The sequence below is a fragment of the Periplaneta americana genome, chromosome 2 (assembly GCF_040183065.1).
Source record: "Periplaneta americana isolate PAMFEO1 chromosome 2, P.americana_PAMFEO1_priV1, whole genome shotgun sequence".
NCBI lineage: Eukaryota > Metazoa > Arthropoda > Insecta > Blattodea > Blattidae > Periplaneta > Periplaneta americana.
This window is the reverse complement of record NC_091118.1, coordinates 83,964,710-83,992,192: the sequence shown is the minus strand read 5'-3', so window position 1 is coordinate 83,992,192 and position 27,483 is coordinate 83,964,710.

Sequence of the window (27,483 nt, the reverse complement as noted above, 5' to 3'; positions counted from 1 at the left end):
AAAAAAGTCACCTCTGAAATTGTGGAGTCGAATCAAAGGAGAAGACAAGCCATAAATCCTGATATTTCACTGGAATGTGAGGAAATAATTTCCCCGGACTAAATTCTATGACAACATATTATTCTAATGGTAGGTAGCTGTTCAGGACAGAGTTCTTCGGCAGCGTTTATTATACATTCTTCCAACAAATCACCATCTGTGAATTGTCAGAGTTTTCTTCCAAGACGCAGAGCAGTTTTGTAACTAACTCCAACACTGACATCTTCATGAACGTCTTCCTGTGAATAACACAAAGTACTAAAAAGTCCTCAAGAACGCTAATGTGAGCAAGGCCGGCAGCATACTGCACGAAAATTCTTCCCGGTCAACCACGGACACGATATCGACCTGTAATGTCACCTAAAGTTTCGTCCACTAGCGGATAAGATCGCACATTTCATTCTTCGCATGTGTGAAGTCTGCTGTACACTCACTCATTCACGTGATTTGCTGTATGTCCAGCGTGGGTAATATAATTTTATTATTACATTGTATTTACAACCATTTTCCAATTGAATTAAAAATAGATAGACTTGTTATGTGCATGCAAGAACCCCACTTTTTGTTTTACATTGAAAAAAATATATCATTAGGAGAAATCTAATATATAAAGTACGGAAAGAAGTTTTGAAAGAAATTTATGTACTTAAACTTCTATTTATGTGATTTTCTTCTTTTAAACGCATAAAATAATCGATCATTGCTACGATTTTGTCGTTGGTTGCTATCAGGTCGCAATTGAGAATAGCAATGTATGGAAAATAAACTACGTACGTCGTGGCGAAACTCTGTTCGAAACTGTCGACAGTTCTAGAAAGACCCAAACAGTCTTGTCCAGTGTCAGACGGTCCGAGACGAAACTGTCTCGTCCAAGACACGATGTCCGATGCAGTATTCTGCGGGCCTAGGGAAACGTTCTCTGACTAACTGCACATCAGTATCGGAATAATAATAATAATAATAATAATAATAATAATAATAATAATAATAATACCTGTCTTATATTGGTGTTTTTAACTATTCTACCATTTCGATTCTTTCGTCGTCTTTAATTTGTCGTATTCATCAGCATGACAGTTGTCATAGTGACGCTGCAGGTTATATTTTTATCTATCACATTGAGTATCTTACTGCAAATTAAACATCTTGCTACATTTTAAAACTCTGTAAAAATGCCTCCTCCCATTAAGAGTTAAACAACGTAGGGGTGGAATATCTACGTAAATCACTATTTGAACTTTCTACCATCGTGTACATACACAAACCACCCACAAGTGTCTAGTACTGTACTTAGTACTCTAGCCTCCACTGATCGTCCGCAACAGCTAAGGCCAGATTCCTCCCTCTCCCTCCCTCGATGCATGCACGGACGTGCAGGGTTCCCTGCTCTCTTTACCCAATACCCATTTCAGCGAGTGCTGACGACCACTGCTCTAAATTTTAGGGACACAAATTTATTAATTTCATTTTTATATAATTCCTGAATTTGTGAGTATTTTTTGTAAATTTGATGTCCTCAGGCAAACTATAGTAAATTTTGATACCAACAACAATATAGGTTCTGCTAATATTTGTAAGATGGTGTACTGGAATAGTTAAAGTATTTTTGTTACGAGTATCATAAGTATGAGAGTCACTATTTTGGTGAAAATCAGACAGATTTTTATAAATTAGTAGTAAAACATTAAAAATATATATATACCAAAAACAGTGAGAATATTATACTGTAAGAAATATTCCCTACAAGAGGTCCTACTGTCAACGCCCGCTGTGCACCTGACAATACGCTTTTGAGCCATAAATATATCATTCAGCAAGGTTCCAGATCCCCAAAAACAAATGCCATATGAGAGCCTTGACTCAACGTGTGCAAAATAAAAAGACATTAATACATCGTGATTTATTGTCGAACTCAAAATTCTGATTTGATAACAAATACTGTTAAGTTTAGAAATTAAACTTGAACAATGGGGTCTCCAAGACAAACAATCGTAAAATGTAACACCCAAAAATTTAGTAGTTTCCCGTTTACGTAAGTATTGATCTTGAACAGAAATATTAATGTCCTTCAGATTTTCTTCTGGGAATTGTGAAAATGAATAAATCAGTCTTATTTACATTTAAGTGAAGCAGATTGCTATCAAACCATGTTTTGAGATCTTTTAACAGGTCACAACAGATTGTCTCTAAATCCAGTTCGTTTCCATCTTTGACAATAACAGAAGTATCATCGGCATACATACACATAAAATGATTTATTACATACATGGGTAAATCATTTACAAATAAAAGAAACAATACAGGGCCCAAAACAGAGCCCCGAGGAACACCCACATCAATATGTACATTCTTGGATCTATATTTATGTGTATAATTATTTATTTTATGATCCTTGTGTAGCATTTCCACATATTGATATCTGTTTTGAAGGTCAGAGGCAAACCATTTTAATACAATCCCACGAATACCGTATCTTTCAAGCTTAGCCAGAAGAAGGTTATGATTCACACAGTCAAATGCTCTGCTAAGATTGCAAAAAATTCTAACAGGAGGCTTACCATTTTCAAGAGCAGACAAAATGTCATTAAATACGCTGTAATTTGCAGTATTTGTGGACTTTGAGGGTCTGAAACCATGCTGATTATGGACTGAAATATTAAAACGATCCGGGTACTTGAGTAATCTGTCGAGCATACAATATTAAAAAACCTTAGAAATGGTATTACCAGTTGCAATTGGTCTATAATTTTCCACTTTCAATTTATCAGATTTTTAAAGGCTGGAATAACTTTATTAAGTTTTAATTCAGTTGGAAATATACCTGAACAGAAAGACATATTAATAGTGAGATAATTACAGGTGTTTCGAAAACGCTGACGGCAATTTCAAGATGTCTCAACGCCGCATAAATAGTAACCCACACCCCATGCGGTCAGCGGCCTGAAGGGGGTGGGTTACGTTCAACTACCTTTCACTCTGTATCTTGCAGCAGGTGAGGGGAGGACGGCAGCAAAGTAATGTACTGAGCTTCAGTGCAATACTACGCGAGCTAATCTGGGGATAAATCTTCGCACAAAAATGACTTACGTAAACTCTAGATAGGGACGTAACAGTTATTTATTTAGTTTGTATACTTTAATGTCAGAATATGTAAATTAATAACCCGAATGAACAAAATAGCTCGTGTCCGGGCGCAGTTCAACAGTGAATGGAGAATTATCAACTTACAATGCAATACACTAACAATTCAATTCTAAGTATGGCGTAATAATTTTAATGTAGCAAGAAGTATGTACAGCAATAACAAGAAATAACGTGAAAATCAGGAAATTATGTCCAAATTAGTGAAAACACTTAGGATTGAAGTTTCAGTTAAAATTAATGAAAAAATAAAACTGGTGTAACTTTGTGAACAAGATGTAATTAACATTAAACTTTGTTGTTTTACGAATCACTAATTCTGGGTGTTAATAATGAAATAAAGAGTAATAAACTCTGTAAACCACATTCCACTCACATCTTACAGGTAGTGTTCAAAATGTCCACCACCAGCGTGCGTGCAGCTTTCACATCTTGTAGTCCAATTATGACGAACTCTGGCTAGTAGCTCTTCACTGTTCCGAATTCCTTCCGCGGCCTGGATTATGTCTAAGTATTCACGATTTGTGAACTCTGGCATCTCGTAGTTTTGAAATAAACTAAACTGTATCGCTGTACGTCCAACTGGACACTAATGAAATGTAAACATCACAACAGCTGATCAGTTGCGAGTACTAGGCAAACTGTCTGCCGTCCGGACCTCGATGCCAGATTTTTAGACCTTCTGTACGTGACCCGACATTCAATGTTTCCAATGTTTCTTCAGTCAATTAATTCGAAATCTGTAAATTTTCTAATTAAAATATTGCTGGAACGTGAACATAATAAACGTCCTCTTCGTTGTTATACAAGAAATTAAACCGTATTTTAAACAGTATTCGTAAAATTCCGGATCGAAATGTCGGCATAAAAGTATTATTCCTTAAAAAAATCTCGCAAAAACAAGCAAAATGGTATTACACTTTTTCGTTCGTTATATTTCAAGGAATCACATCCTACAATTTAATGTACTACCTTACCTTCCACCCTGTATACCCAGATTGCTTGGCGTTATAGGTTTTGACGGTAACAACTTTTGTCAGGTTTACTGTGCTGCCATCTAGTTATTACATAAGGAGTCACGTCATAACTCCCATTTGAATTGCATTAGCGACTGTACTGCCATCTCGTGTTCGTTTACGGCGGACAGGTGGCGATCCTGGAGGTTGTTCTCTTCAAAGTGCAACCGATTTTAACATAGGAATGAGCAATTTATATGTGATCTGGGGTATAGCTAAAAAGCATATATATATATATATATATATATATATATATACATATGAAGACCACAGGGTAAAAACATGATAAACGATATTTTCCACTATATGCAGGCGAGCAATTATTTTAAAGTTCAAAGAGCTGTCAAATAGATCCATATAATCGAATCTATTTTGTTATTTGGTTTTATGGTTAAGTGTTGTAATCCTCTTGAGCATTGAAGTGATTTTCTTGGTTGGAACATGAGCTGTATCTTAGTTTAGTTGGGAAAGTGTCCTGAATTATTAACCTTTTCCCTTGTAAATAATATTTTTTTTTTAAACTCGTACTCTTCAATACTTATCAAGTAACTTCATTTAGCCTGATTTCAATCAAATTCAGTATAGTTGGAGTACTACCTGAGGGCACCTTTATGGCATCATTTATTTCTTGTTATGAAACTGAATATTAGCGTAGTTCTCAATAAACAACAACACTGCATTTTTAGATTGATCATTTGTGTCTCAGATTATAGAACATTTTTCCACTTCTGACTCAAGAAAATGAGTGACAAATTGATTTCCCTTTTGATCACAGTTTCATCATATATGTAAAAGTAACTCGCTCCCGTAGACAAAAAATTGATGTTGAATATGTGCAACGAAAGTCGACGCATGTAATTAACATAGCTCCATAATTCATTTTGATGTTTGGGCACGGGAAGTTGTAGCAGAAATCTATATAAATCTCATCTTTGAAAGGAGTTTTCGTGCATCTTCTCTTGCGGTTATAAAACAGTCTGCTGCGTTTTAAATTGCATGTTCTACTTAGAGTTTCTAAATTTCCTTAAAAAACATTACTTGTATCCTCTTTCCCTTTTGATGCAATAGTGTCATGATCGTTTCATTTTTTTTCAGCTAAATACTTGTTACTAAAAGTATCGCTCCTAGGATAACCAAACCTTATTTAAAATCTACATTAAACACAAACCTGTGACTCTCATAGACTTCCAGCTCAGGATATAAATTTTGTCCTTGTATAGATAGTAGGCCTACATATTTGTATATTTAGTTCTGTCTGTTTTATTAAGATTTTAATGGCTGTGCCTACTTTTGAAATAACCAATGTAGTCACATATAGTAGTAAAATTTCTCCCTTTATCTTATAGGGGCAGTTTTCTATTTTCCTTTTCTAATTTCCCTCGTTTACACGTTCACCATTCTCCAGTATCATGGGACTGAATTCTCATTTTCTTTGAAACGTCTTTAATGCTGCCAAAAGTTTTCTTTTCCTCGATGATGCAGGCCTTTGTACGTCTAGGCCATGGCCTGATCTACCTCATGCATCTTCTGAACTCTTCAATGTAATGCCTAAACATGAGGGTGTCCCTTAGCGAGGCAGAATATAACTTTTTTTTTTTTAGTGCTGACCTGTAATTTTATTCCTTTTGGTCTGCCATGATTGTGAGTACAGGAAAAATTGGTCTCTGACATTATTTATCCCTTCCTCTTGATGCCTAAAGTTTTTAATCACAAAAACTACATAAGTAACAAAATATTTCATTTGATGCCTTAATGATTGTAGATGTTCATTTTGATTTACAAAAGAGGAAAAATAAACAAAAATAATACTCCACACCGGTAGAGATACTAATTAACACTCTTGGACAAATTCTGTTTTGTACAGTGTTGGAACAATTTTCTAGTATTTTGACCAACAAGCAATATTTTGGAATTGAATTTCACTCTTTGTGATTTGGATATAATCCTCAATGAGTTTAACTTCGCTCTGCTACATCATTTACAACACACAACTGAACAGAAGTCTTTGTTGTTTTGCCGAAGTATAGGATCAACTTTAAAAAAATGACAAGAAATATTCAACCTAGCGAACAGTTCGTCTGATTCACTGGAAACAAAATTTTTCTAGTCCTCCGTTATCCACTGTGTAATATCCTTCGGCTTAACTGTAGGACGTTTGCAGGAATTCATTTCAAACTAACATGTGATGTTTAGTTTCTATGGAAAAAGTTGAACCAAGGAGTGCCAAAGTTGCTAACTCATTCCCCATTTACCATGTGTCCACAGTACTTTTCTCTTGCAGAGATGGAAACTTGTTTGTTGATTTCTTCATGCACACATAGAACTTAAAAAAAAATTAGGTTTTCATTTGGAGCAGCTATAGCATAGCACAAAGTATATGATTATGTCTCGTGACGAAAATATTGTACGAAATGGAAATATAAATATTGGAAATTTATCCTTTCAAGAGGAGGAAAAATTCAAATATCTGCGAGCAACAGTAACAAATATAAATGATATTCGGGAGGAAATTAAACACAGAATAAATATGGGAAAAGTATGTTATTATTCGGTTGAGAAGGTTTTATCATCCAGTCTACTGTCAAAAAATCTGAAAGTTACAATTTATAAAACAGTTATATTACAGGTTGTTCTTTATGGTTGTGAAACTTGGACTCTCACTTTGAGAGAGGAACACAGGTTAAGGGTGTTTGAGAATAAGGTGCTTCGAAAAATATTTGGGGCTAAAAGGGATGAAGTTACAGGAGAATGGAGAAAGTTACACAACACAGAACTGCACGCATTGTATTCTTTACAAGACACAATTAGGAACATTAAATCCAGACGTTTCTGATGGGCAGGGCATGGAGCACGTATGGGCGAATCTAGAAATGCATATAGAGTGTTAGTTGGGAGACCGGAGGGAAGAAGACCATTGGGGAGGCCGAGACGTAGATGGGAGGATAATATTAAAATATATTTGAGGGAGGTTAGATGTGATGATAGAGACTGGATTAATCTTGCTCAGGATAGGGACTTATGGTGGGCTTATGTGAGGGCGGCAATGAAACTCCGGGTTCCTTACAAGCCAGTAAGTAAGTAAGTAAGTAAGTATAGCATTATAGCTGTAATATATTTTGTGCGAGATCGTGCGTATTTGCTTGGTTTCCGCACAAAACTAATCCGCGGAAAGTCTGAAATTCCACATTCAGTATTCCCAACCTGACACACATAACAATTTCCCTCTTGTTACCGCTTAAGTGACATATTGATTTTACTGCTTTAGACTTTTAATATATTATTTTTAGAGACGTTCAGTATAGTAATAATTATAAATTGGAAACTTACCACTGCAATTTCACCTAAATTCCACTGTTAATTATTGTTTTTAAATATTTGCAAAAATTAAGTAAACTCTAAAACTCCACAAAATTTACTGCATTCGTGATGCAAGTAACATTAAGGAATCCGTGAAAAAATCAACAAGATTCCAGACTCATCATAGACTGGGGAAAAAAAAAGACAGACGTATATCACGGCTTGCTGGAGTATAGTAAATACAGAAAACATTTTAAAGTAACAATGTTGAAGATAGATATTTTTGTTTTGCAAATTTTCCGTCATTGAACAGAAACCAAGATGGAGATTTCATTACAACTAATTAGAAATTCCTCTTTCAGGTATGTAATAAACGATCTTCGCACAAAATAATGTACGATACACGAGCGATATGTTATCTTTCAATTCTCGGAAATTAAAAAAGCTCAACTGCGTTTCGCTTTTTCAAACTTTTCCTCGAACATGAAAACTTCAACATACCGCTATTGTAACGCATATTACTATTGTTTCTTGAGTTTCTTTTCCAAAATCCTGCATTTCTTTTGATGCAATGTAATATCTGTCTGTGAGACATGCATCCTACTTTTTATTTCATACGTTGACTTTTCAGAAACCTTTTATCTTCTTTAATCTTGATTTTTTCATATACTTCTGAAGGAGCAATATAAAACAAATTATCAAGATTTTCATTAAAACTGTCTTCCATTTTAACCTGTTTTTCAATTTTGCACGTAGCATTCTTTTGCAAGGTTCTCCATTCTCTATAAAGAGTCTCTATTTTAGGAATAACATTGTGTCGCTCTACTTTAGGAATCTGAGCTTTTTCCCAAAATGGCAGTATTTCATTTGCAGTAGCGTTTGCGCTATCTCGAACGAACACACTCTTTACGGTCACGTATTCTGTAAAACATGTAACGAAACACTTGCAATCTGGAAGGTAGTTTTGATCCAGTAATAGTATTGTCACAATGATCTAACAAATAGATTAGTTTGCATAATGATTTATTTGTATTAATTGCTATAAAATTCATAAAATAGCACACGGAAGCGTAACTAGTCTTTCCTGACTGTCGGCAGCCAGTTCCAATTGGTCGCAACTGAGTTCACATCTCGATAGTAATATACATAATAGTTTATGCTTCACTGTTCAGGTGGCAGATATATCAGAAATATGGAGGAACCTAGGGAGAAATGTAGAAACCAATATTAGAAACACTTATTTACAGTATCCATCAAAATAGGAGAAGTGGGCTAAATTGTAAAATTTATGCCCTAATGGGGCATGGGTAAATATTATTCAATTGCGCCGAATTTCTTTTCATAGTATGTGGAAACGAAAAGGAAAAGAATTATAGGTTAGCACATTGACAATCTGAAATTTGGTTTTTAATGGACACCCTACTAAACATCCATAGGGGAACTAGGCCTAAAATGATATACCTTGAAAAAAAAAATGTATTCTTACCAAATTTGTTTTGGCCAATTATATATAACTGATACTACAACATTAACAAATATATTAAGATCAACAGTAAGTGGAAAATACTGACAATCTTTAACTGAAATGTATATTTGAAAATAGATAAACTATGTCATTTTACCCAAGTTACTAGGGTAAAATGACACACTTAAGTTAAGTTAATTTTTACATAGTTCAAAAAAGATGTTTGTTCATTGTGTGCCCATGAGAAACATTTCTTGCACTGTAGCCATGTTTCTTCTGGTTTATATTGGCTGTAAAATTCGTTGCAGTACAGACAAGGTGCATCGTTCTCAACATCACCATAGAAGTCCTCTCTTCATCTTGGTCCCCTTTGCTTTTATCAAACTGAAGCTGTGTTTTTCCTCTGTTTGCTGAACGCCTTTCTTCTACAGCTCTTCTTTCAGCATCTTTTAATTTTAATTGGTTAATAAAAGAGATGCTCGATTTGGGACCCTTCATGTGTTCTCTTTCTTCTCGCCACAGATCTAGTGCCAGAGGGAATCGGGGAAATCTCTTGCTGTGTCACATGAGCTGAAGGCCTCTTTTGTGATGCTTCCGCAGCTGGTGCAGTTAGTGGTGATGGCTCTATCATAATATGTTATTTTGCATTTCTTGTTGAACTGCTCTTCTGTGTTCCACCCTTTGACTCGTCTGTAGGGACTGCATTCGTTAGAGGTCTGCCTGTGGGCGCTGCAGGACTAAATAAATGATCAGGAAATATGTCCGAATTGAGTGGACAAATTCCTGTTGAAGAAAATCCACCCAATGCATTGGTGATGGTTGCAGCTTTTCCATAGACTTCAGAAAATAAATCCGCAATTTGAAACTGTGTAATCACCCATTCAGGATGGTTATTCAGCCATTTTGTAACTGCCTGATCATATGTTTTCAAAGGCCCGAAGAAAGAGACATCAAGTGGCTGGAGTCAACATATAATGCATAATTTCACAGAAGTAATCACTAATCAGCCATTGTAAACAAATTTGACACCAATTTTGCAAATCGCTATCGCCCATAATATATGGCTTCTCATTTCCAGTCAGAAATATGCACTTGGGTAAAATGACATAGTATGTCATTTTAGCCAAGTAGGTGGTATGTCATTTTACCCGGAATGAAGAAGAATAAGAAGTAGTGTTAGTACGACCTAACCACTCTATGAATTTGGATATTGTAATGCTTTTTATAGAGGGAAATATTCATGTTTTTAGTCATGAACATTATTTCACTAACATCTGAAGCTTGAAAGGACAAAAAGATACATAACATACCTCAACAATATTATATCGTCGTGCACTTTTTTCCTTTAGTTGTACCTTCTTTACCAAAAAGCGCCTTCGCTTGCTAAAACTTGGATGTAACCACTGTTTCCAGCTTCTGTGCACTATAGAGCTGTAAATTTAAACTCAGCTTACAGTGTTTTCACAAAACACATAGTATGTCATTTTACCCAAGTACGTCATTTTAGGCCTAACTCCCCTAATGACACCAAACGCTGTAAAAATGTAACACTAGATTGAGTTTTGTTGAATAATGACAACAAAAACGAAGTAATCACTTGTAAAGGCACGGATACGGCAATAGTTCATATAACCTTGACACAAACTCACTAAATTTGAAACATAGCGCTAGTTGCAGTCAACATCTGTAAGTAAGTTAAGCGCTTTTCGTGGATTTACCAATTTCTTACTCTGTTGCACTTGGACTTGTCAGGTAATTCCCCTGTACAGTCATATTTCAAATCCGTATATCTTCTGATTTGTCATCTTTTTTTCCAGTTAAATTATGCCATCTAAAAGTATTCACATTCAGCCACCAGATGGCACCATAATCCTAAAATTAACAAACATGAATTTATCATGTTTTTTCCCTGTGGTATGTGCAAATATATATATTTTCACGAACACTTAAATCTGTCTTTTGTATTTTTTAATTTTCTCATAATGAGCTCTATAAATGCTATAAATTTTAAGAGGTAGACTAATTCACAGAACCGCGAGCCGGTATGTAAACTTCTATGAAACACATGACCGTGATCACCTTCCAGATTCTGATGAATACCGGTATCACTATCCTCATCGTCATCAACATCATCATTGTGTCATAATTTATAACATTAAAGCTTAAAACAGTTATTCTCTAAATATGTTTTCTTTGGACGTTAATCTTTCTTCTCTCACAACCTACATGTTTTCCACATTTTATCACTATCATCATCCTCATCATCATCATCATCATCATCATCATATAACTACTAAAATTTCGTCCTGAGATTCCATGCTAGCCGTTATATTAGAGGTTATTAGTTCAAACCCGCCCGGAACCGATAGATTTTAAAATACACTGAAGTCCTTTTCATAAGACTTGTTGATGATATGGCGTTGTTAGCAGAAGAGGAGATAATACGAAATAACATGCTGCTGGAGCTAAATAACAGCTGTGAGCAATAAGAAAGGTAAAAGTGCGAATTCGAAATAAGGCAATGGAACAAGTGTATGGCTTCAAATACTTGGAGTGTACCATAAGTAGTAACATGAATTGAGTAGTAACATGAACTGGTGCCAGGAAGTCAAAGGATCGTAGCAATGGCTAAGAGAGATTTTAATAGAAAAAGGAGTATCTTATGCGGACTTCTGGAAAAAGATCTAAGCAAGGGGTCCACACCTGTGGAGTAACGGTCAGCGCGTCTGTCCGCGAAACCAGGTGGCCCGGGTTCGAATCCCGGTCGGGGCAAGTTACCTGGTTGAGGTTTTTTCCGGGGTTTTCCCTCAACGCAATTTGGGCAAATGCTGGGTAACTTTCGGTGCTGGACCCCGGACTCATTTCACCGGCATTATCACCTTCATTTCATTCAGACGCTAAATAACTTAGATGTTGATACAGCGTCGTAAAAATAACCCAATAAAATAAATAAATAAATCTAAGCAAGGGGCTAATGAAGTGCTTTGAGTGAAGTGTGTCACATATTATGTGGCAGTACCATGGACATTACGACGAAGTGAAGAGAAACGACTAGAAAAGCATTTGAAAATGTGAATATGGAGAAGAATGGAGCGTTTGGAATGGACAGAGTAAGAAATGAAGCTGTGCTAGAAAGAGTGGGTGAAGAAAGAATTATGTTGAAATTGATCAGAAAGAGAAAAATAAATTTACTGTGTCACTGGCTAAAAAGAAACTATCTACTGAATGATGCATTGGAAGCAATGGTGAACGGAATAAAAGTTCATAACAGAAGAAGGTATCATTAGATGATAGACAGTATTAATATATTTGGAATGTGTAGACTTTGAGGAATGCAAAAAATTGAGAAGGTTGGAGAATTCTTGGTTTGTTACAGTGAAAGATCTGCGATAGGACAGAAAACTATGAATGAACGAAAATGAAGTCCTTTAGCATTGCTTCTTCCAGAAAGCTGTGTGTCCTATTTCATAGATTCACTGCAGTAAGAAAACTTCTGATGGAAGTTGAAGGAAAAATGTATCAACCTTTTCTCATCATGTTGAATTTTCTGTCCGAATTATCTGTGCAGCTCGAAGCGTCTTTAAATAAAATACTCTTTCTCTTCTTCACTAATAGTACAGTCGAGTATATACAGTCACGAAGCTCAATACTTACTGAATATGCAAACATAGAGAGTTGAAATATGCATCCAAAGATAGTTGCTAACCACCAGGATCGCTACTATCGCCTCATCACAGACTCTTTCCCCAGCAGACGATAAAATGTATTGTACTTTCGATATCGTATTCTTTTGAAAAAATTAACACCTTCCTTCCATTTTTGAAATATGAAACACATAAGGTTTATATATTATTTTCATAAAGCATTATTATATTTTATAAAGTCACCTTCCTGGATCTTTCGGAAGAAGGATAACTCTGACCTCTTTTTCTTACAATATTTATAGAACCACAAACGTCTCCTTGTCCCATATTATTATTCAAATTATTGTATTTAGCCAGTTACAGTTATTACAACCGATAACGAACATTTCACAGTTATTTTGTTGTTCTGTGGTTTACACAACTTTTCACAACAAAGCGAAATACGACACAGTCAATGCCTTTCCTATCTAGACAGACCGTAATGTATGTTCGGGTTTTCTATTTGAGTGTATGTAGCTCAGTGAAATATTATATTATAACTTTATTGCATATCATTGCTAAGTTTTATTTAGCGTAATGTGTCCAAAAGTTCCGTTTACTTCTTGTTGCATAATATGTTGCAGGAATAATTACAGAACTGTGTTATTTTATTGTGAAGAGAATTATACGTGTTGACATAATCTGGTCGCATCAACATTTTAAGTTTAGATGGAAGCTATTTTGAGGTTCAATAAGAACGAATTTATATTGTGATTTTAATTTAGCACATCTACCTTCCTTAATTGTAGACAGAAAATTTACCATACCACTCTTATGAAATTAGTGTACGTACGATTGTGTTACTTCGTCTCTTAGGTAGTAGATAAATACAATAATTCAGTACTCAATTGTAATATTAAAATAGACAAATAGAATGTGACGGGTGTCATACATGACATTATATTTAATTATAATGTATAAGTAAACATAACCTAGGCCTATAATATACATATGACATAACATACATCCTATGTAGTGGCAGGGCATTGGAGACCACTAAAATTAGACAGAAAGGGGCAACTGGTACAGTAAACATAACCTATAATTTCAACTTATCTAAATATTCGTATGGTGCAACTGAAAATTATTGAATCGTGCATAAATGAATGTACAAGGATTTCGCAATATTTAATCGAAATAAAGGCATGTATTACACATACGAACAACGTAATTTTCACACCAAAAATAATTTTACACCTTAACTCGCAAGGTATTATGTCTGAAGTGTCTCCTAATCATTGTTTTAAATTTTATTAGTGCAATTACACTACATTTTTAGAGAAATATATGTTACCCTTTATGCATTCCAATTACTTTTTTATGGTCGAAAAGCCGCCCTTCGTGATCGGGTTAAGCGAGTCACATGGTCTGTCTTACGGCCTGTATTAGATCACGATGCCAGTGACAGTCTATTGTTCCTAGTACTCACAGCGCTCCAAGCGGCTAGCAACTATCGCGACAAATGCAAAAAATCACCCCAAGCTTCGTGACTGTATATAGTAGACTGTGATAATAGAGAGTTATGGTTCAGAGAGGTTGTGAGTTTCAGTGCTTACGAAGAAAATTATGCTGAGTGAGCTTTGAACTTAGTTTCAAGTGTTGTTTTTCACTAACTAAGGCAACAACCTCTACAATGTTCGTATATCCACAATAGTCTGTGTTGTGGCGTTAGTGTTGTATCCCCTGTTGAGTTGGCCGTGTATTGTGGACACAGTGATGTAAATCGTAAGGGACCGCTACGCCGCACGTGGAGAAAGGCGTGCCTTACATCCTAGACGCACGCGATCCTATTTAAATGGTCGTCGAGAGTTGTGTTTGAACAGGGAACCCCTCGTAAAAATAAAGAATAGAGTATTCCAGGCCCGGTTATACAACAGAAGTGATTCACTCTGATCTTGATCTTATTTTTAACGCAATATTTTCCTAGATAGAATAACCTAAATCTGTTTTAATAAGCTTGATTTATCAAGAAAAGGGGCTTTAGACCTATGACATCCATGATTTGAGTTCTAGATTAGATTAGATTAGATTTATTTATTTAACCTGGTAGAGATAAGGCCGTCAGGCCTTCTCTGCCCCTCTACCAGGGGATTACAACTATAACATGAACAATAAGATTACAATTAATATTAAATTTACAATTACAATTACAATAAAAATTAAAGTACGACAAGAATACCTGATTAATGAAAGCTAGACATTTTATCATAGAAGTTAAGAACAAAGAATATTTTTGTATTTACTAAATTACAAATTAAACCTACAATAACAAAATTCTATAGTGATGAAATTACCGGATATTGAGATATTTTGTGGTAGATTAAAATAACTATTTACAAGAAACCATGTCTGAACGAGTCTCAATTACTGACCAAGTGCCTAGTAAGTTTGCGTTTGAATTGAATTTTATTTCGACAGTCCCTGATGCTAGCAGGTAACGAATTCCAGAGTCTTGGCAGGGCTATTGTGAAAGAGGATGAGTATGAGGAGGTGCGATGGGATGGTATTGTTAGTATTGTTTCATGGCGAGAGCGTGTGTTCAGATTGTGGTGGGAAGAAAGGTAAGTGAAGCGAGACGACAGGTACGAAGGAATAGAAGAGTTCAAGATTTCGAAGAGAAAGAGAAGTGAATGTAAATTTCTTTTCTTATCTAGTTTAAGCCAACCTATTGCTTCCAGGGATGGGGTAATATGATCATATTTACGAACATTGCTTACAAAACGTACACACAAATTATGAGCACGTTGAAGTTTCATTTTGTTGTCGCTGGAAAGGTCAGTCAGTAAAATGTCAGCATAGTCAAAATGGGGAAATACAAGGGTCTGCACAAGGGACTTTTTTAAGCAAGAGGGAAGATGAACATTTATCCTTATTAGCACATGAATAATAGAATATACTTTTCTGCAGGTTTCTGTGATTTGCATGTCCCAGTTGAGATTATTATCCATGTGAATGCCAAGATTTTTTACCGAAGAACTGAAAGGGATATGCATTGTACTTACTTTAACGGGGGAAATGTCGAGGTGCTTTACAGCGTCGGTTTGCCGTTTGTGTCCTAATATGATTGCTTGTGTCTTTCCAGGATTGATATTAAGATGGAATTTCTTTGTCCATGTCACAATCGAGTCAATGTCTTTGTTCAATTTATCTATAGCGTCATTTATTCGATCTAAGCGGGAAGAGATGTAGCATTGAAGGTCGTCAGCATACAAGTGATAGTTACAATGCCTTACATGAGATGTAATATCACTGACATATATCGTGAACAACAATGGTCCGAGTACCGAACCCTGTGGTATACCTGATGTTATGTTAAACCAGGAAGAGCTTCGATTCCCGGATACAACACATTGTTGTCTTTCCCGTAAGTAGGATTCGAACCAACTCACAGCAGTCTCTGACAAATGCAGATTTCTCAATTTATGGGTGAGCAGGTCGAAATTTACAGAGTTGAAAGCTTTGCTAAGGTCAAGAAGTGTTAGTATTGTTACTTTATTAGAGTCGATTGCTTCACGAATGTCTTCTGTCACTTTAAGTAGAGCAGTGCTTGTGTTGTGTCCAGCTCTGAAACCTGACTGATACTTGTCGAATAGTTTGTGTTCGTTCATGTAGTTAGTAATTTGTCTGTGTACGATTCTTTCCAGTGCTTTTGATATGGCTGGCAGGATACTGATTGGTCTATAGTCGTTCGGGTCGGTGGGAACTTTGACTTTTGGAAGAGGAAGAACGAAAGCTTGCTTCCATATTTTAGGGAAAGTTGAAGTGATTAAGGAACTATTGAATATGTGTGCAATTGTAGGTATTACTATGTCTTGTATTTTCTGTATGAGTAATATGCTAATGTTGTCTGGCCCTTGAGCTTTCGTCTTGATGCGTCGGATGGCTTTCATTACGTCAATAGGAGTTCTAGTTAGTAAATAGAAAATAATAGCGTCCAGAATGTATATTGTGACTACTTTATAGAAGAACAAGGAAAATTTTCTACTTAGTAGGTAAGAGTGACAAGTATGTTGGGTCCAGTGTACCGGTGTCACATAGATTGGTTAGTTCTCGATACACTCTAATATTAACTACTGCAGTGGTGTCACGAAATCAACACAGAAACTTATGATTTTGAAGGTATTCGATATAACTGCATGGTCTGCTGTAAAAGCGGCATATAACTATACGACTACTTAGCGTTCAGGCAGGGATATAGAAAGTGTTAGAGTAAGTAAGGGATTGTACTTGTATCGAAACTCACAATCATATAACTAAGAAAATTTATGTGATAAGTAGACTTCGTGGAATTGCCACGAGAATCGTAAGGCTTACTATGCACGCGGTATAAACTAAATGAGAAGGGGACGTGCAACGGCTGGAGTATTTTTTTAGTAGGTTATTTTACGACGCTTTCTCAACATCTTAGGTTATTTAGCGTCTGAATGAGATGAAGGTGATAATGCCGGTGAAATGAGTCCGGGGTCCAGCACCGAAAGTTACCCAGCATTTGTTCATATTGGGTTAAGGGAAAACCCCGAAAAAATCTCAACCAGGTAACTTGTCCCGACCGGGAATCGAACCCGGGCCACCTGGTTTCGCAGGCAGACGCGCTGACCGTTACTCCACAGGTGTGGATCGGCTGGAGTATGCTTCTGATGTAAACACTGAGCAGTATACTGCGGTTACAATTAAACCTGTATCCTGCATTCAAGAAATATAATGAATGATCATTGAAGTAGGAAATGTCTAAACATGTAAGTACACAATTATTTTATAGTGAGCTATATTAACTCTTAAAATTTAATGTAAGATACATCATTCTTGAATATGTGCATTGCAGTGAAGAGTTACGTACATTTTGAGCGACTGCAAAGTGAAACTCCTCCGATGGTCACTCAAACAGTTTTTATATTGGGAAAATGTACGTTCAACATCATACCATGTAGTAGGTGCATATTTTAAGAACGGAAAGTCACTACATTTTAGTACACCAACTTCAGACGTCTTGTCGTGACCTGATAGCACATCATTTATAATATGAAGTTGTGAATAGGAGAATTTTTAGCAATAATGTTTCCCAACTTACATTTCACTTTTTCTGAAATTAGTGAATTGTTATTTTGGGTAACGGTTTGTGACACGTTATATACTATATTAAGGGCTTCTGAGAGTTGTAGTTTAGACGATTCTAACAAGGTGATGCTTTTGGACACGATTTTAAAATTAGAATCAATGAACAGATTATCTTCCAATAGCTGTTCAGAAGGCATTGATTTTACAGTTGCAACAGCGGAACTGTCTGTGCTATCCAATGCATCAATTACCTCCATTATTTTGCCGTAATATTCTGCATAATAATTAACAGCATCCAACCACGTTTTCCAAAGGGTCAAGACTGGCTGTGGGGGTAAGGACATTCCAGGGGCAATTGTTTGGAACAGCAACATTCTCATTGTAGTATGTTTGATTGAATTCTTGTCGGCACTGAACAAATGTTAAGCTTTGACTATTCCAACCACAGTAATGCAAAAACAAGTGCTTACATAGGTATACATTAGCTGTAGCTGCTCTATCTATTTGAACCGGTCACAACTCTTAACATGAACTGCTTATACTACGAGACCGGGACGTCGCTCACCTCTTCTATACTACCGTACATTGGCAACCTGATTGCATGCTGCGTGTGGCAATTCAACGAAGTCTAGTGATAAGTGCCTGAGATACGTTATGCACAATAATAATTATCAACAATAAATCAACTGCAGCAAATTTATGTAACAACTTCTATAAAAGACAAAGGAATAAGGTACAAACATTATTTGAAGATCAAAATATTGTGATACATAAATGAGGCTTTCAGCGCACAAATGGCCCAACCCACAAAATTATATTTCCACTTTATCTCTTTGCAAGACATCATGAGACTACTCCTAATAGGCCTACTCCTACTGATAGGGTTAATGATACCACTGTTGTAAAGGAAACAATTCAGCAGCTCAGTCCATTTCCGGATGCCAATAAGAAGCGAGAAGTTAGTCGACGCCGAAAATCTGAAAGAAGTAAGATTTTGACATTCAGTCCTTATAATGCATATCTAGAAGTAAAAAAAGTAATGAAAAGTTGAAGAGAGAAGTCAAGAGCCTAATGCGTGGGAAACGCCCCCTCTCAGGAAAATTGTTCCCAAAAAAACTCAAGAAAGACAAAAATGACGAAAAGGAGGAAACTACATGTATCTTTTGCGGAGAATCTCATGACGATGATTGGATTCAATGTTGTTCATGTCAAATGTGGGCTCACGAAGCTTGTGCCAGCATTCCTGAGATATCTGACACATATGAATGTGATTTTTGTCAAAACTAATATGTGACCGGTACTGTCTGCCAGTTTTCTGTTTGTATCGATTTTATGGGACATTTAATTTGTTTATGTTTTCCATTAATATTATTTTCTGAATTTTTTCGTAATTACCATTGAGTTTACTAATATATATATATATATATATATATATATATATATATATATATATATATATATATATATTACATTAGGCCTATATCAAAAGAGTGTATCAGAAAGTTGAATGTTTTTTTTTTTTATTTATAACCCAAAGACTTTTAGCGGTCAGTACTGCAAGACTTCGCCCTAATATTGCACGAAATGCGATACACAAACGAAACTTGTGCTGAAATCTCATGGAAAAACTAGGAATTATGATTAAGGCGATTTACATTTTGAAGAGAACAGTATCAGGAGCTTTATAAAGCAATAAACTCAATTATGATTTTGTTGTTATTGTTAGCCTACTTAGTCAACTGTCCGAAGACAGGTCTGCACCTCACAAGTGATACCAACATGGCATCACTCATGAAGCAACTAAGCCAGGAGATAATGGGTAGAGTGTCCAGTTTCTTTCCCCCTCCATTGCATACATCGCCGACTAGCTACATATTACACAAGTCAGACTTGAGATGTATACAAATAATTGTTCTTTCTCTGATACAAGTCGTCAAGTGAGATGTAGCTACTACCTGATAATAGAAATACATATCAGTCAACCTCAATCATAAATAATTATAATTTTATAACTAAAGAATATCGTAGGCCTATATTTTTCCAATGGAAAACAGTATGCACTGTACGTAAATTATATTGTGTCACCAAGCATTTTAAGAAAGAATCAAATAGCCTACTTGTACGTAAATACATATACAGACTGGAAAACAATAAAGTAATTATTTTATAAGCTTCCATTTCATTCTTCATGTATTAAAATTGCTATGTATATAATGTCAAAAGACATTTTCTTAAATTACAAGAGTTCATTTTTAATATCGTCGCTTAAGAACCAATACCGCGTAACTGACATTTTTGGTCAAAACTGTTTTTTTGCACAGATGGTACCTCCACTGTCGTCTGCATGCATTGACAAGCGCGGGAATTTGATTGCATGAATGGCCTGCGTGCGAAGGAGGGGGGTACAATACCGCGTAACTGAAGTCACGAGAAGTCTGTAGGAAATACCGCGTATCTGACAACAGATATTACGTCTACTCCCTGCGCGCCCTCAGTACGGAAGCTGGTTCTCATTACTACTTTGTAAAATTGTGTCAGCAGTGTGTAATATTCTGAGAAGATTAAAGAATTGTTCAGTTTCAATTATTTAAAAGGTAAATATAATATAATTATTTCACTAATGTCAATTGAATGTTAGTTGAGCTGAATTGCCCCAGAATATCCAAGTTCATTCACTGAAATATAGTACATTTAATATTTTATTATTATATAGGCCTACAAATACAAGAAAAGAAATGGACAATGAATCAGACGACAGTCAGTTTAGCGAGAACGAAATCCTATCTGTGCTATGTTCTGCATTCAAGACGGGAGAAACTTCTGTGAACATTAACAAAGGTATGGCATAAGAAGTATCACAGTTATTAAACGTTTATTTTTCTTCAGTTACGGAATCATAACAGCAAACTTAATTTAAGTACTTAATATAAATAATCATGAATGGGGCCGCTAAAATAATTTGCGCTACATTTAGTGGTGCTGAGCTTGGTTCCTTCCATTTCCTCCGGTAGGAGGAAGATCTAAATTGATGATAATATTTACTACACATGTTTTTAAGCCATTTATATCACATTTATAAACACTAGTAATCTCACCTTATTCGTAGGTGTACTGCCTGATAATTCAAATGCAAAAGAAAACCGTCCTTCTGGAAATGGGCTGCTGCAGATCAGGGATTATCCGTCCAGTGTTACCGGTAATGTTATGATCGTATTATGCAGTCTGGTATGATTTAAAGCAACGCTATTAAAATAATACAGCTAGAAATAGGATAGGACAGAAACTGAAGACAATACCCTGTCAATGAGGGATCTACACCAAATTTCGGAAGCGTCTTCATATGTAGACGACCCCGAAGAATTTGTGAGTGCTACTTATTCTACATCTTTACATTCGTCAGAAAAAGGTAAAGAGAAGAATCTACAAGCGTTTCATGGAAATTTGACAGAAAAGAAAAAGAAGTTCAAAGCCACAAAAGGGTAAGTGGAAGAAAATGAAAAATAGAAAACTTAGAATAGAACAGGCAGCTTATCTTAGCTACAAGAGATCGAAAGATGGCAAAGTAACACATGATACGAAAAGAGATGCAAGGAATTTGGGGCCAGAATGTAGTTATAAAATGTGCCAAAATTCGAAAGTAATGGGCTGTAATTTAATTTCTAATGAGAGAAGACATCTTTCAGGCATTCTGGAAATCTATGACTTGGGAACAGAGGACCGTTTACGTATCAAATCTACGAAAAGACCTGACAGTACAAATTCTGAATCGAGAAGAAAGAGAACATTTGTCTACAACCTAAAAGTTGATGAGAAAAAAATTCAGGTTTGCAAAAAGATGTTTCTGTGTACATTGGGAATTAAAGAATGAACTGTGCAATATTGGTTAGCTAATAGTACTGATGGCGTCCCTTCAGTAAAAAAAAGTAATGTTCTCGTGCAAAAGCACAGAAAAAAAAGGGCATTAGTAGCCTGCCTAAATTACCGTCACATTATTGTATATAGAACCGATTGTGCCATAGTTTTTATGATAGTATTCCACACTAGGGTTACTCAAGGATTAGTTTTTGTGATTTCAGCATAGGCCTATAATTATTTCTTTATTGTGTTTAACGAATACTGTGCCTGAAAAATTATCATCATTATTATATTTTTATATGATTTTCTTTTCATTATTCGCAAGTCAGTCAAGTCCATTGTCAATAATAATAATAATAATAATAATAATAATAATAATAATAATATTAGTATTAATTATTTTATTATAAAATTATATTTGTCAGCAACGTTTTAGCAACAATTCTACTTATCTATTCATATAGGTAGTGTGAAAATAAAGTACCTTGTATCAGATTGTCATTATTATTATTATTATTATTATTATTATTATTATTATTATTATTATTATTTACTTACTTACAAATGGCTTTTAAGGAACCCGAAGGTTCATTGCCGCCCTCACATAAGCCCGCCATCGGTCCCTATTATTATTATTATTATTATTATTATTATTATTATTATAACAATAAAAATTGAACTGTGTCTTCATTTTCCTTTCCCATAGTTTCAGCATTTGATTGACTAAGAATGCAGCAATCATTGTCTGGAACGTAATCTAGTGCTGATTGAAGCTACAGCCTACCGACCTTGACCTCAAGTCAGATGGTAGGACAACAATTCAGATAACACATTGACATATACAAGAGCACGAATAATATTTCCAGAAGGCAGTTTTCACGCAAAGAAAACGCTTGTCAGCATGTGTCCTGAAGCTGCTAAAGTTGCCTCACAATACCGCGTAACTAACAAAATGTAGTCAACGGCAGAGTTCCAATACCGCGTAAGTGACATGGCCAAATGTCTACGGCCATGATCATCCATTTTCACTTAGTTACAAATTAGTTATGCTATTTCATAGCCATACACCGCTTTTCAAGACTATTGCGTTATTTTTATGGTTTTTATTCGGTTTTTTCCTTCTCCTGTAAAATTTACATTTTGTCAGTTACGCGGTATTGGTTTTTAAGCGACGATATTCTCTATTTCATGTAAAATTAAATTAACAGTTGCAATTTTTGAAACGAAACATAAATGATTGTCTATTAGTCGACTCCTCATCTCAGATTTGTTAAGTTTTATGAAAGAAAGAAATTGTTCACACCTGGTACTGCCAAATATTGATGTTATTTCTTAAACAAATTTAAGAAATTGAAGATATTGTGATGACGTGGATGCTCTTTAGCATGAGGTCGAGTGATGCAGTGTATTAAATTTATACTCCCCTTTCACGTCTAGCAAAAGACTGCAGGGCAGTGAGAAGTAGCAGGGGAGGTAAGGTTTGAACCCATTATGTTACAGGAATGAAATTGGAGCACAGCACGTAATAGAACGGGATGACATCGCTGACCTATTGTATTAAATTAGAAATTATTATATAATTTATTAAAATAATCATCACCAGAATAAATTACATTACTTACGGCTCACTCTGTATATTTCACACAATTTTATTCATAAAAATATACTTAATAGCATTTTAGACCTTTAGGATATCTTACATTGTCCGAGGGTAGGCCTACATTAATTAAAAGGCGCCTAATCGTGTAGTATAGGAGTAGCCAACATACAACATGTGCTACCAGGTGGCACGCGAAATGGTTTTCGATGTATGATATCTAAAATATCTAAAAATTGTGACGTGATGTGACATTTTAAATATTGTTTTTACAATCTGCGGGTGAAAAATGGACTAAACACATATATTACCTTCTCGGAGGTAAATTTCATGTTGGGTAGTGTTATCAATGTATTTCGAAACTGTGGAAAACGCCATAGAAACAGTTAAAATTATAACCATTCACTTCAAGTTCCAATAACGTAAAAATCAATTTCAACTAAAACCAGAATGACCAAGATATATTTATTATTATCAAACACTTTTCCTGAACAGGGATTGCCTAGAAGACAAAGTATACCATTTAAAAAACAAAATTTTGAATAGTACATATTACATGGATCGCACAGTGTGCAGGGGCATTGTCATGGAGCAGCATCCATTTTCCAGTCCTCTGCAACTCTGGCCGAACCCGCCGGATACGCTGTAGCAATCGGTTCAAAACGGACTGGTAAAATGCAGCATTAATGGTTTGACCTGCAGGAACAAATTCCTTGTGGATAATGCCGTTATTGTCAAAGAAGGCGATCAACAGTGTTTCCAGCTTGGATTTTTGCGGACGGCTTTTTTTGGTCGCGGGGAAGTCGGTGAACACCATGACATCGAGTGCCGTTTTGATTCCGGATCGAACTGGTAGCACCAGGTCTCATCTCCCGTGACGATGGTTTTCAGAAGCAATGGATCCTGGTCACACATGGAAATGAAATCACCAGAAGTTTCCATTCCGTTTTGCTTTCTGCTCGTCTAAGAGCTTGTGCGGCACAAATCGGGAGCAGATCTTCCGCTTACCCAAATTATCGCGGACAATGGTGTCCTTGCTAATGTCCAATTCCTCCGCAATCAATCTTAGAGTCAGTCAGTCGCCGATCTTGTGCCAGCATTTGTCGCACTTTCTCGATCATTTCTGGGGTTCTGCTTGTCGATGGCCGACCTGAACGTGGCTCATCCTCAATTGTTTCCTTCCCTTCACGGAAGCGTTTAAACCATTCGTAAACACATTTTCTGCTCACGGCTTCCCTCCCGTACACCTGCACCAACATTCCATGTGTCTCCGTTGCAGTAGCAGAACTTGATGTTTACACGTTGCTCCATTGCGCTGTGACACTTCCTCTCACACTGACTACGTTCAACTGGTCGCAGTCTGTTTACACTGCCAGTCACATGCATTGCATGCTGTGTATCGATTCTCCCGAAGTCTCTGAAGAACCATGCGCATGCGCAAGCACATGCGCCAAGTTGCCATTCAGATATGACACCATTCACCGAACTTTTTAGACACACCACGTATGTATGTATAGTAGGCTTATTATGCATTTTATTACTTTCATCTTTCTTTTTTTGCTATTGTCTTCCTTCCGCTCTTTATTTGCTATAAGCCTATTATATCTACGATTGTACGTTTTTTTTCTTATCTTTCCTCTCTCGTTTGTCATAATTGATTCTACGTATAACTGCATTGCATCTGCTTTTATGCTTTATCATCTTTTCTCAAATTTTTGTCTCTTAATTTGGGTTTATTTCCTTCGCCTTAGCTTTTCCCTACTTTATTTCTGTGTCGAAGCTTAGGGACGAACCATCAATATTAAAGGGCCATATGATCCGAAATTTCCCAAAATAGAGCTATCCTTAAAGTAGTTGTGTGTGCATTCGCAGGCGGAGTACCATTTATACATAATAAACAGGCCCTGCAGCGCTCTGTTATGCAATAAAAGAAAGACATGGCTTTCATTTCAATCGCTTGCGTTATTGATGTCTCCTGTGATCGTTTGGGACTGAACCACCTCGTGGCGTGTTTGACAGAACCTCATATAAAGCGACTTGAAGGATGACCGACCGGATGGAGTTGATACAAAATGCATTCTTGATGGTCGGTTTCGCGTGTGCTAGGCTCTTTATGGTTTACCAAACGACCAGAAGAGTCTGCAAGGATCGCGACTCAATTTTAATTTATTGATAGTACCACGAGGATATTCAAGTGTACACTCACGCGCCGCCACAATTACAATGTGCCACCCTGAACTTCAGTAGCTGTTAACAGACTGAGTTTGAGTGCGGAGACTCTTTCTGTGGAGTTGCAGCTATCGCAGGACTGGCCTCTACATTTGTGAAATTTGTGTAAAATAATTAGCAGCCACTGACTGTAAAACTTTCTCTTGAATTGGAAACTAATTCCTCATCAGCAATAAATAAAACATTTTGGATTCAACTGCGTTTGATCGACCGACTGATTCGTTGCGTAACTAAAAAGAACTGAACTTATAGGGAAAGTAAACTTAAAAGATGAGTGGGATGTCGCATTCTTGGAAGTTTGATGTAGTTAACTAACACCCCACTTAATTTAGAATTGATGACCTCGCCGGAATAAGTTTGTAACCAAATAAAATTGTAATTCATGTTTTAGGAGAAAGGAAAATAATATCAGGTGCATATTTTATTAGGCCTATAATTACTACACAACAGTTTAACTAAATAAGTATACAAGCTTATTCAGGCATTAAATGCAATAATTTATTGTTATAAATAAATGCTTTAAAACGACTTTTTCCACCCACATCACATATTTCCAGGGAGGTCTTCAATTGTGCTGTTCATGTATCAGAAAATGGTATATTGAATGAAGTAATTACCAAAATTACTGAAAAGTATAAATACAAATCAATTACAGCAAAAATATTTTACTTTATAATTATGCGAATTATATGCCTAAAGAGAATGTATAGTAGAACACAACAGTTCTAAAATATGTTTAAAATATAATAAATAATTTTAACAAGTATATGAATACAGTGTTCTTATTGAACTTCTTTAATCAAACATGTTTCGGAGATATTGCCTCCACATCATCAGTGGCTGACAATGACTGCAATAGAAATACTCAAAATTAGAAATTGCTACATTTACTCAATCAGCATTAATAGCCTACTTTTTGTTAAAATTAGAACGTGTTAAAAATTACAGTTGTTTTCCGTGTTTTTAATCACAGTGGGTCTTTCCAGGGGGGTAAAAGGCGGTCAGAGCGTGGTGCCGACCATACCACCTCATTCTAGTGCCGAGATCATGGAAAGCATGGAGCTCCAAGTGCATGACCTCCAAGTGCCTTCATGGCATGTTACGGGGATACCTTTATCGTTTTTTACCTTTTGATATGAATAATTTATAAAAGTTAAGATCTAGTGAATATATTGTGAATTTATCGTAAATGCGTTAATATTACATAACAGACAGACTTAAAATTAATGATCACAGCAATTACCTAGTGAGCATAAATATATTTTGTCACAATTAAAACGTCTTAAAATGCAATTATTTTTAGTTTAAATAATCAAAAGATAGAATAGTTTTAGAATTACTGTGAAATAGAGACCGCACTACGTATACATTGTCAGAATATAATTTTTTAAATGTTCATTTTCTGTATATATCACACCAAGAATATGATTTACCGGCAACCAGAGACCGACAAAACCTTATTCAGCCCTGCCCATAACTGTTTACCTTCGTGAGTGGGCTTACGCAAGGAATCGTTTGCCTGTCCTGCCCTCAACCTTCCCTCACATGCAGGTAGGCAATGTCGTTGCACGTGACTTCAACAGTCCTAATATTGACCCGAAAGGACTGTTGTGTTCCGCCGACCTGCGCCAGACTGTGCTGCTTTCAGAAGCATGATAAACATTAACCAAGTCTCATCCAAACCTGGCAGGAAGGATACAGATTAGAGATGAACAACGATCGAGAAAGCAAGACTAACAGCGCCCGCAAAGCCTAAAACCCGCACGACAATGTTGTATACGTTGCGTCGTTGACGTAAAGATTGGTTGTGAATGTTTCGAGACGTCGAGATTTATCACTCCCGAAGTCCCGAACGTCAAGCAGCCTTGAATCGCCACAGTTGTTTATACCTGACTGAACTTTTATCTACTTTGACATCTGTTATATATGTATAAACAATCAAATAGCCTATTTGAAACATCTCTGGCTTTCAGTGTATAATAATATTTAATTACTAGCCCCTTTTTAAAAAGCTAGGAATTTTCTTTTCATATGTTTGAGATCAAGTGTGCAATCTTAAGTAAAAAGATATTAAAGTTATGTTTTATGTTCCTTAGAACTGCAAAT